At 33.0% G+C, this 12,314-nt stretch overlaps 1 long non-coding RNA gene across 9 annotated transcripts in view; it reads right to left on the reverse strand.

Moving 5' to 3' along the window:
• Positions 1–10,415, reverse strand: part of LOC129309156 (uncharacterized) — a 29,142-nt gene extending 18,727 nt beyond the window's left edge. For 3 of the 9 annotated variants that reach the window (XR_008592856.1, XR_008592855.1, XR_008592854.1), the window contains exons 1-3: positions 9,715–10,415; positions 8,585–8,941; positions 7,767–8,362 (exon numbers count right to left, since the gene is read on the reverse strand). This is a non-coding gene — a long non-coding RNA (uncharacterized LOC129309156). Of the gene's footprint in view, positions 1–4,115; positions 4,361–7,598; positions 8,363–8,584; positions 8,942–9,714 lie in introns of those variants that run through there. The other 6 variants (XR_008592861.1, XR_008592857.1, XR_008592859.1 and 3 more) reach the window with 5 other exon arrangements.
• Between the last annotated feature and the right edge of the window lie 1,899 nt (positions 10,416–12,314).

The following is a 12,314-nucleotide window of genomic DNA, read 5'->3' on the forward strand; positions in this document are numbered from 1 at the left end:
ATTGAATAGATAGGCTGTACCAATTCCCTAAACTCTAAGGGATTTTCCATTTGCAACTTTAATAAACATAATAACTTTACATGGTTGTAAATTCTAAAGCAAACCAGGGTACCTATCATATGATCAATGGCCCCTGACCTTGAATCAACAATCCACATTTCTTTGTGATGAACCTCAGAATTTAAGGCAAGAATTGCATTACCAGTGTAGGCCATATTGCTAGAAGCTATATGCTTTTCATGCAAATCATGTTTGTCTAACATCTTTCGTAAAAGGTCAACTTCCTCCTTACTTAGCGTGTCATAATCAGATTTGTCCTCTATAGTGGTGGCAAAGGCTCTATTTTCTGACTTTCCTCTCCCTTTTTGATTAGGTGGCTTACCATGAATTTTCCCACATACATCCTTGGCATGGCCAGCTTTTTGACAATGATCACACCATTTGTTGCTTCACTTTCCCTTGCCATCACCATTTTGAGTTCCCTTGGATACAAGGGCACTTGAAGTAAGATCTTCAACATTAGGTTGCTTATTTGTGATCAGTTTCTTTCTGCTTTCTTAATGTTTTGCAGTAAAGAAAACCTCTCTTAGTGATGGTAGAGGTTCAAGGCTCATGATTCGCCCACGAACATCATTAAAGGCAGTATCCAGCCCCAATAAAAATTTATTTATTCTCTGCTCCTCCTTAATCTTGACATATCAGGAAGTATCTTAAGGACACGACCACTCATGTGTATTGTAGGTGTCTAATTGCTGCCATTACATAATAAGATTAGTATAATATTGTGTAACAGATGAAGCACCTTTCCTTAGATCATGAAGAGCTCCTTCAATTTCTAGAATTACAGCTTTGTTTTTAACAAAGGCAAACATATCCTTGGCATGACCTCCCATACTTCACGAGCTGAGCCAAACAAAGCAAAACTGGCACTGATTTCTTGGGTCATTGAATTCACTAGCCATGCTTGAATAAATGAGTCATCAGCCTTCCAAGTGAAAAACTTACCATCAGTCAAAGCAGGTCTTGGAGTTGCTCTAGTAAGGTGCTCGAACTTTCCTTTGCCCGTGATATATAGGCGCATGCTTGCAACCCATTGAATATAGTTCTGACCATTCAATCCATGAATGCTGATTGCAGTAACATCATTTAGCGCTTAGTGGCTTACGAAGGTAGATGGGGAATTTTTGTTCCCAGTTGATTCATCACTATCACCATGACCTTCGTTGTGCAGCCTAAATCCGAATTGGATCATAGTTGCTCTAATACCATAAGGAAATATAAATGCTAGATAAAAGCTTAGGTTTATTCTGATAGAAGGAAATACATATACAGAGGAGACGTAAATCCTAGAACAAATAAGATCTAGTCGAGATACTAGAAACAGAAAGAATTAGCAAAATAAACTCATAAAAATTAGAGACATATGCAATACATAAAAATATAATATTAAAACATAGTAAATGATAAATATTAAATAGAAATTAGGGCACGTGGCCTACTGAGCTTTGTTCGACACCAATAATCTCTAAAAAAATAAATATGATAATAGTAAAATAAACTAGGGCTAGATAAATTCGTAATGGGCCTAGGTTAAGTTAGCCCACTTCCAACACTCTCCCTCAAGCTGGCGAATAGATATTAATCATTACCAACTTGCCTATTAACTCATCAAACTTGTTTCGCATGAAGAGGCTTGATCATCACATCTGCAACTTACTTTCCTGATCTGTAGGAGATCTATAACTTTAGCTTCTATTTTTTCTTTAATGAAATGTCTATCAATTTTTACATGTTTTGTACAATCATATTAAACTAGGTTGTTGGCAATCTTTAGGGCAGTCATGTTGGTCACACCATATTTTAATTGGAGTATGTGGTTCTACACCAAGTTCTTTAAGTAATTGTACAACCCAAATGTCTTCACAAATTCCAAGAGTTAAGGCCTTATATTCAGATTCCACTGAGCCTCTAGACACAATTGGTTGTTTCTTACTTCTCTAAGTCTATTGAGAATAGATCTTGCCCAATTAGCATCAATATAGACTTCTATATTCATTTCACTTTTAATATCAAGTGTTCTCTTGTTTCCATTTGTTTAGATTTGTACACTCTATCTCCTTTAGAAAAGAATAACCCTTTCCTTGGAGTAGTCTTGAGATATCTGAGAATTCAGTAGATGGCTTCCATATGCTCTTTCTATAGATTACTAGCAAATTGGCTTATAACCCCAAAAGCAAAAGATATATCTAGCTAGGTATGAGATAAATAAATTAGCTTTCCTACCAACTTCTAGTACCTCTCCTTATTGGTTGATTTCCCATCAAGTTTCACTTCCAAGTTGCAATTAAGTTCCATTGAAATATCTGTAGGTTTAGAACCCATCATACAAGTCTCCTTGTTTTAGTTCATATAGGGAATTACGAAGCTTGCAAATTTTGTTTGCATTCTCAAGTCCTCTCAAACCAAAAGGTATCTCCATGTATACTTCCTCTTCTAAGTCTCCATTTAGAAAGGCATTCTTCACATCTAGTTAATGTAGTGGCCAATCTAAATTTGCAACTAGAGACAACAAAACATTAATAGTACTAAATTTAGCCACAAGTGAAAATGTCTCTTGATAGTCAATTCCATAGGTTTGGGTAAAACATTTAGCAACTAACTGTGCCTTATATTTATTTAAAGTCCTGTCTGAGCTGTATTTCTTAATAAAGACCCATTTACTTCCTATGATTGATTGTCCATTAAGCATATCAACAATTTCCCAAGTATGGTTTTTGTCCAAGGCCTTCAATTCTTCATCAATGGCCAATTTCCATTTCAAATCAGATATGGCTTCTTCAAAAGTTCTAGGTGTTTCTTCACTATCAAGAGTAGTAACAAAGGTCTTAAGCTTGGTGTTAAGCTTATCATAAGAGACATACTTGACAATGGGGTGTCGAGAGTCGAGTGCAACTTCTCTTGCCTTTTCTAAGAGCAATAGGCCATTGAAGATCTTCAAGATTAACCTCAGGTTGTGAATCATGACTTTTCTTCAAAACATCAATGGAACCTTCGCTTTGTGTAGTCTGTCCAAGTTGATTTTCCCTCATCTCATCCATAATAGGGTCAGGTTGATTTTGCCTAATCTCATCCATAATAGAAGGCTGTTCTTGACAGGCATGAAGATCAAATGGGTTTTCATGTTCAAAAGTAGGTGTAATAGGGTTTGGTGTTGTAAGGTCAAGACTAGTAGAAATAAGTATTTTTAGTTCAAGATTAGTAATGCCAATGGATTGACTACTTAGGTGATCATTCCCTAAAGTGGCACAAATTAACCATTCACTATCATTCTCCCCCTGAATGGGTAATTTGGGATAGAATGGTAGTGTTTCAATAAATTTAACATTCATAGTGACATGAACTTTTGTTTTTTAGGAGAGTAACACTTGTACCCTTTTTTTGTCAAGGAGTAACTTAGGAAGAGACATTTAATAGACCTAGAATCTAGTTTCCCACCCTCATCATCAAACACAAAAGCCATGCACATAAAAACCCTTTTTGAAAGAGAATTAATGAGATGTGAGTGAGAATAAGATTCTAAAAAACTTTGGAGAGCAGTTCAAAACTTGAGAATTTTTTAGGGCATACAATTGATGAGATAAGCAATAGTAAGAACATCTGTCCAAAACTTATTGCATACCTTGCCACCTAATAAAAGAGATATAGCCACCTCTAAGAGATATCTATTTTTCCTCTCAGTCACTCCATTTTGTTGGAGCGTATGCATACAAGATATTTGGTGGTGTATTCCTTTTTTAGAAAGGTTTAAAGGTTAGTGTTAAGATACTCAATTCCGTTGTCACTATGAAGTATTTTAATAGAAGTCTGAAATTAATTTTTAACAAAATTATAAAAAAAAAAGAATTAAAGATAGTAACAACTTCAAACTTGTCTTCCATTAAAAACAACCACATAAGATGAGTATGATCATCAATAAAAGTAACAAATCACTTGACTTTAGAGTGTGTTTGATTTTAGAGGGATCCTACGCATCACTGTGCACAAGAGTGAAAGGATAGTAGATGTGTAAGTAGAAACAAGATAAGGATTGCGAGTTTGTTTGGCAAGCTGACAAATATCACAGTGAAAATTGATTTTATTCATTGAGCTTAGAAACAAAAGTTTCATATAATCAAAACTAGGGTGGCCTAATTGAAAATGCCATAACAGTCACTTCTTGAGACATGACAGCAGAAGCAAAAACAAGTTTGGAAACAAAACTAGAATTAGTCAAAAGGTCTTTATTTTTAGGTTTCCCTTCAAAGTAGTAGAGTCCATTATGTTCCTTAGCATTGTCAATCATCTTTCCCAAGGCTAAATCCTAAAAAAACACAGTGAAACTTGTTAAGGATTGCAAGGCAATTTAACTGACAGGCTATACATTTAACACACAACAAATTGCACTGAATATTAGGTACATATAGCACATTCCTTAGCACAATAAATTCTAAATAACACCTGTTCTAGATACCATAACTTGTGCATAAGTATTATTAGCTACTTGCACACGAGTATGTTCAAAATAAGGGCTAAACTCAGAAAATAGCTCCCGAAATCTAGTAATGTGATCCATAGCACTATAGTCAACAACCCAAATATTTTTATACCCAGTAATAGAACTTAGGACAGTAAGTAGAGTTGTACCTGTATGAACCAATGTAACTGAAAGAGTAAGTTTTCTCACTTAGTTTTTCTTGAGCATACCTCTCTAGTATTCATTTGAGCACAAGTTCTTAACTATTCAATGAATTTCCTTCAAGTTGACTGACTATAAAACCTATGTTGTCACCTTTATTCCTTTGCTTTAAGTGATTAGGTTTACCATGAATTGGCCAACAAGTCTCTCGAGTGTGACCATTCTTGTTGTAATAATCACAATGAAGAGACTTTTTCCATTTTGAATCCCCCCTTGATTACCCCGAGTCACCATAACTGAGGATTCAACAGTTGGTAGAGAAGGAATTGAAGAAGGAAGTTGAACAATTGTGGCTTTCCTCATACTTTATCATGTTAAAAGTTTCATCAAGTGAAGGCAGAGGTTTCATACCCATTATACGACCTCTAAAATCTTCAAACAAGTCATAAGGCCAAGAAGGAATTCATAACATCTTTCACATTCAATGACCCTTTTGTAATACACCTCATTAGTGTGATACGACCATTGATAAGCTTCATATAAATCTATATACTACCATAACCGCATCAAGGAAGTGTATACAACGTGACTGATTTCTCCCCTTGCGTGAGAGTCCCATTTTGCTTGGAAAATAGCTACACTATTCTCTTGAACAGAGTAGGTGCGCTGTGCTAATTCCCAAATTTCTTGAGCAGTGTTGGCAAGTAGGTAGTTCTCACTAATTTTAGTGTTCATAGAGTGAACTAACCAAGTCATAACCATTTTGTTTTTTGCACAATACACTTCATATTTGGGATCACCAATTTCTAACACATTCGAATGCCCAATCAAGTAACGCTCCTTGTTGCATCCTCGCACCATTATAGATAATTGTTGTCGTTGAGTCGATGGATGATGATTAGTTGAGAAGAGGAATCTATATGTGAATTCCCAAAGGAACCCGTACCAATTCCTCTAGTGTTTGCAGTCCCGCTTGAGCTTCCACCTTGCTCCAAAAAGTTTGGAGGAGGTGAAAGCTTTAGGACTGGTTAGCACTGCGTTATACATCATAGGAGTCGCAACTCTGATACCATTTGAGTTTGCAATGCAAAGAAGCTCACTTTATTCGAAAGACCAAAGCACACATATAGAAGGGAGAAGATTTGACAGAATCGTACCAAATTTGCCCTTATAACTAAGAAAGATCATAATAAATATTCTGATTCTAATATCTCTATAAATCAGTAACAAATATCTCTAATAAAATAAATATGATAATAGAAAAATAAACTAGGGCTAGATAAATTGGTAATAGGCCTAGGTTAGGTTGGCCCACTTCTAATAGCTACATAATTTAGACATTCTAAAATCTTTGTAACTAAGTTTTCTCTATAATCTTATCTACAAACTTTTCTACAAATTCTATTACTTTACTAGTTGGCTTTATCTTTCCCTAACATATTTCCATTCCTAAAAATTTTACTTTGGTATGAAACACTTTAAATTTTCTATCTGAGACTACTAGTTCATTGGCTTTATTATTCCATAAAATTGATTACGATGTTTAAAATGTTCTTTAATTGAATTGAAAAATACAAAAACATCATCAATATAAACTATAGTGAATTTATTGTAAGGATAAAATATGTCATTCATTATCTGTTGAAATTCTAAGGGGATATTTTTTAATTTAAAAGGCACTACATTCCATTTGCAATGTCCAAAAAGAACTGTAAAAGCTGTTTTATCTCTATCTCTTTTGGCTATCTATATCTAGTAGTATCCAAATTCCATATCAAATATTAAGACATTAAATAATCTTCAAATTAAATCCCTTTTATTCAGAATAGGATATCTAATCTATTTTAAAACTTTATTTAATGGCTTATAATTTATAATTAATCTTGGAACACCTCTTTCTATTTTTGCACTATTTTTGACATAAAAAGATGAACAACTCTACGAAGATTTGCTGACCTTATTAATTTATTTTCAAGTCATTGTTAAATTTCTATTTTACAGTATTTTAACAATTCTTGGTTCATCTATATAAGTCTAGCTTTTGTTGGTATTTGTTTTTCACTAAAATTTTCTTCATAAGGTAACTCTACCATATGTTTTTTTTTTTCTATTCAATAAAGCATTTGGATATTCTGTACAAATATCTTTTCAAATTTTTCTTTTATTTCGTTTATCCTATGTTTTATTTTTGAGATTTTCATATGTTCTTTAATTCTTTTATAATGTATTTCTTTATTAAGAAAGTTTATTTATTTTTTTTCTATTTATAGTATTTATTTTAAATATAGAATCTTGTTTTAACATGTTTATTTCTCTAACTATCTAAGATTTTATCCATTCAAAAATTATCTTTTTCTTGTTATCTTTGTTGTTATTCCTTTATAATCTACTTTGAAAGGTGAACCTAATATGGCATGTTCGCCTAGTGTTTTAGTTAATAAAAATATTTTTGAAACATATTCCTTGATACATAATGAGTATTTGTTAATTTATATTGTATCTCTACTTCAGAACTATTGATTGTTCTTATTCTTGCACAAGTTTTTTTCATAATATTTTGTTGAAATTAATGCTTACTATATACAATTCCTGTTTGTCCCTGAATCGATTAAGGCTACTATATTTCTTGAAAATTCTTTATTTATCACTAAACTCACTTGGCAATTCCATTTTCCATGTTTATTTGAGATATTGTGTTCATATATCTTGGTCCATCTATTTCAAAAGTAATTTAATTTATTTCATCTTCTGTTTTCTTTTTCTACATTTTCTTCTATTTTTATTTTACTAGTTTCTAACAAGGCTTTTATTTGTCATATTTCTAATTCTCTTTGGATTTCATTTTCTTTTAATTCTTCCATTTCTTGTTTCAATTGTTTTAATTCTTTTATTTCTCCTTTTTTTTTTAAGCAACAAGAAAACATTCCATTCATAAACCATTAGAGTAATAACGCAGCAAACTGCAGTACAAAGAAACAAAGAAAGAGAAAAAAACCATAAGCCCAAAGGCAAAGGTCTAGACCCAAAACAAAACAAAAAAAAAAAACAAGGACACCTAAAAGTAGGACAACTCAACCAATTCCTTCTTTACCTTGTGGGATCACAGGGTGCTGAAAGGAAGACCGAGAAAAATGAGTCAAATTGAACAATGGCTGAAAGAGGCAGTGGCATGCTGAGAAGTAATCGAGTAGAATCCACGCCCTTTAAGGAAGAGCCTACCAATCAGTCAGCAGCAAAATTGCCTTCCCGCTTGACAAACGAGAAGGAGATGAAGCTGTGAGACTCAAGCTATTCATATAGGTCACTAAGAGCATTGTGAGTAGACCAAGCGCAGCAAGAGAAGTCTTTCTTTGATAAAGCTTTGAATAAATCGAGACAATCAGTTTCCACTATAACCTTTTGGTTGCTATAATCCAAGGCAAGCTGAACAGCTTTTTGGCAAGCAAGGAGTTCAGTCATAAAACTTGAATCTGCTGTCACAGGCTCCCTCCAACCTTGAAGAAAAGTACTATCATGATCTCTACAAATTACTCCTATAAAGGCTTTACTAGAATATGGGACAAAAGCCCCATCGCAATTGATTTTTACAGAATCACATTCAAATGGAGTCGAGTGAATTCGCGAATGATCAGCAGGTTTTGTCTCACCTATTAAATTATTGGTGGTCCAATATTCCTCAACTGCAACCTTGGTAGTACAGAGAACACAAATTGGGTTAAGAGCAGTAGCATTCAATACTGATGCTGATATGATTTTCCAAATATCCAACATAAACATGTAATATAAGCTTTCTCATATGCATCAAATGGACTTTTATCGGATAGAAAGTGACTGCCCAATTGTCAAAAGATGAAATATGCAAGGGTCAAGAGTAAGACACAGAGGGGAGCCAAACCAAATGCGCCTTACCCAATCACAAAGAAGCAACCTGTGCTCAATTGTTTTCAAGCTGATAATTGCAAAGAGGGCAAAGAGGATTTGATGCGCATTTAAGGGAGAAAAGAGCATCTTTAGTTGCAAAGGACCGATTAAGAGCCCTCCAAATGAAATGCTTAACTTTTGGATGGATTTTTAGTTGCTATACATGCTTCCATAATGCTATTAGAAACACTAGGCACCGATAAGATCGCTGGATGAGTCCTAGCATATTCGAGTCTATAGCCAAGCTTAGAGGTATACTTCCCATTCTTTTATGCTTCTCCAATCATGAACTTTCTTCCCTACTTTTTCTCTGGCTTAAGCAAGGGCAGCTACTTTCAAACGACCCTAAAGAACAGGCAAAATCCAAGTAAATACTTGATGCATTACAATAAGATAGAAGGAGCTCTTTAACAATACTACAGTTTGCTCTATCAACATGCAAAAACAGTGTCGTGTGGTCAACAAAGAGGCAATGCGTCAACATGGGGCAATTCTCAGTAATTTGAATATCAATAAGATCATCAATATGTGCATGGGCGCTTAACATCAAGGGAAAGACCTCGCTAGCTATAATGAAGAGATATGAGGAGAGAGGGTCTCCCTGCTTGACCCCTTTCTCGAGTATAACCTCGGCAATTGATTTACCAGAGATCTGAATATTAAAGATAGAGCATTAAACACATTTCATAACCCAACGAATCCAAGTGTCACAAAAGCCCATCATCCTTAAAACAGTTGAATGAAAGACCACTCTAGCCTATTAAAGGCCTTGTTCGTGTCCATTTTGAACGTAAAATAATTATCTTTTACCGGTATTTTTCAATTTTAAAAAGTGAAAGACTTCACAATAAGGATAATGCTATCGTGAATGAGATGATTAGGAACAAAAGCTCGTTGATGGGAGGAAACGCATTCATTAAGAACACCCTTCAGACAGTTGACCAAGATTTTCAAAAGAGTTTTAAAGGCAAAATTACAAAGGCTAATGGGTCTAAATTGACTCACCAATTCAGGCCTCTCAATTTTTTGAATTAAGACTAAATTTGTATCATTCGAAGTACTAAGATCTTCATTCTTAGCAAGAATATATTCACTAGCAAATAAAGAGAATCACTGACCTCATCCCAAGACTTGGTAAAAGTGGCCATTAAAACCATAAGGACTGGAGCCCTTGAAGTGCCAAGTTGAAAGACTGCCTGCTATAGCTCTTCTTCACAGATAGGTGAAGCCAGTCAATTGTTTTTGATCTTCAGATATGCAAGGCTAAACATAGTTCAAGACGAGATGTAAGTCGCTATTATGATTAGCAAAGAATAAATCTTTATAAAAATCTAAAATTAAGGACCCAATTTCCTGCTCAGAGTCAAACCATTGGCCAGAAGCAGAATGAAGCTTCATTATTTGATTTTTTTTCCCTACGAATCTTGGTGGATGAGTTGGAAAAATCGAGTGTTAAGGTCACCAACTGAAACCCAATTGACCCGAGATCTCTGCCACCAATAAGTTTTTCTTCTAGTTTCCAAAGTTCTTCTAACTATATAGTTAGTGACTATATCCCCTTCCTCTTAGAAGAAGTGAGAGTATCTTCTTTTAAAACCTCTATGCTTTTCAGAGTGCGTTCAATTTCCTTTTTGAAGTTTGGGAATGTCTTTTTGCTCTAGGCATATAATTCGCAACTATATCTCTTGGTACAGGTAACAAAATTGGGGCACCACTAAGTTTGTTTTATTTCTTGCTGTAATTCTTTTATTCCAATTGGGATAATATTCTCTTTTTCAAATCTTTTTAATATGTCTTTCATACTTATAAGATTAGTATTATTTTTTTTTTCTCTTTATCTAATGCCTTTTATTTTAAATAAATATTGTTTTTTAATGTCTTCATCTTTTATTTTATCTATGATTTTTATTAAAAATTTCAAGTTTTCTTTATCTATAACATTTAGATTTTTTATTACATTATATGTACAATTACATATTCCTTTCCCTAAACATTCATCTTCTACTTCTATATTTGAGGTTTTACTATTAATTTCTTCTTCTTGCATATTTAAGATTTTATCTACTTCTTCAAAATCTGAATCACTGTCTATCATAATTCTTAATAAATTTTTCTTATTTTCTTCACTTATCTGTAATTCTTTAATTTTCTTTTCTATTCTACCTTTATTGGCATAATGACCAAATCTTTCACATTTATAACAAACTATTTCTCTTTTATCATTTTAAAATTATTCCTTTTGAAAGTATTATCTTTTCTAACAGTTTTTCTATGTCTCTTCAAGAAATATTTTCTATGCATAATCACCCTTCAATAAATGAATATAGTAAAAGAGCCACAAAAGTCTAAGTATGTGAAGAAAAGAAGAAAAGAAAAAGAAAGGTGGTCACAAGAGATAAGAAAGTTACAAAGTAGATGAAGATAAGAAGAAAAGAAAAAGGGGTCACGGGAGAAAAGCATAGTAGACAAAGAAGTCATAAAAAGAAGATGAAGAAAAGTCAAAGTTAGATGAGAAAAGAAGAGGTGCCAAAAACAATTCAACCACAATTAAGAAAAGCAATTGTGATTGCACAAAAGACATTTCAACCATAAACGAAAGACAAATTTAAAAGAGAATTGTTTTTCCAATAAACTACAATAACTCAAGTTAATTGTTTTTTCTTGTTCTACAAATATGGCTTCATATATATAGATTTATACATATGTAACACATATATAGATATGTACATGTCTGTGTAGATATGTATATATAAATATGTATATATATGTATACATATATAGATATGTATGTATGCGTACAGATACATACATACATATATATATAGATGCATACATATATAGATACGTATATATGTGAACATAGATACATGTTTGTGTAGACATGATATATAGATATGTATGTATATATATGTGTATAGATATATAGATTTATACATCTATACATGTATACTAAATCGAGAAGCAGATCGAATTAAAACATATAAAGATTCAAATAGAGAATACATGTGAACATAAAACTTTGTTTATAAAAGAGTTATAGTTACAGGATGCTTATAAAAGAAGAGAGGAGATAGAAAGTGTTGAAAGAAAATATATTACAAACGGTGGGAAGAGAAAATGACAAGTTTACAAAGAGAGGGGGGTTGGAAAAACTGATGACTATAAATCTCAATTTTCTAATTTTATATCACAGAGACCTGAGTTATCTTATTTAACCTTTATAACTTTTCTTAATTGGTGGGGTTGTCACTATTTTTCTTTTTACTTTTATAGCTTTTGATGCTTTTTTTTTTGTCATTTATTATTTTACTTTTGACTTTGAGATATTCTGCTACTTTTCTTTTATCTTTTCTTCATATTTTCTTTCTTTATCAGACTTCTTCTCTTCCTTTTAGTTTTCTTCTTTTCCTCTTTTGTTTATTTTAACTTGTGACTTGGTTATTTTTCTCAATCGGCCACCAACTAATATTCTTTAAAGTTAGCTCCAAATATATTTTCATTCTCTATTTCTTGAATAAAGGACCCTACATCTAAAGCTATCCGTGATGCTTAAGAGAGTACCTCTTAAGTAAGATAGGCCCCTTCTTATTTTTTTTGCTATTGCCAGTTATGTCATTAATTTATTCCTTTCTGCCAAGAAGGAAGCTACTAATGATGCTTCCCATTTTTATTTGTCTTGAAATATTTCTGACGATAGTGTTCAACTATCTTTATTATT

Source organism: Prosopis cineraria, unplaced genomic scaffold, assembly GCF_029017545.1.
Source record: "Prosopis cineraria cultivar Desert tree isolate PC_DT_omini unplaced genomic scaffold, ASM2901754v1 PC4, whole genome shotgun sequence".
NCBI lineage: Eukaryota > Viridiplantae > Streptophyta > Magnoliopsida > Fabales > Fabaceae > Prosopis > Prosopis cineraria.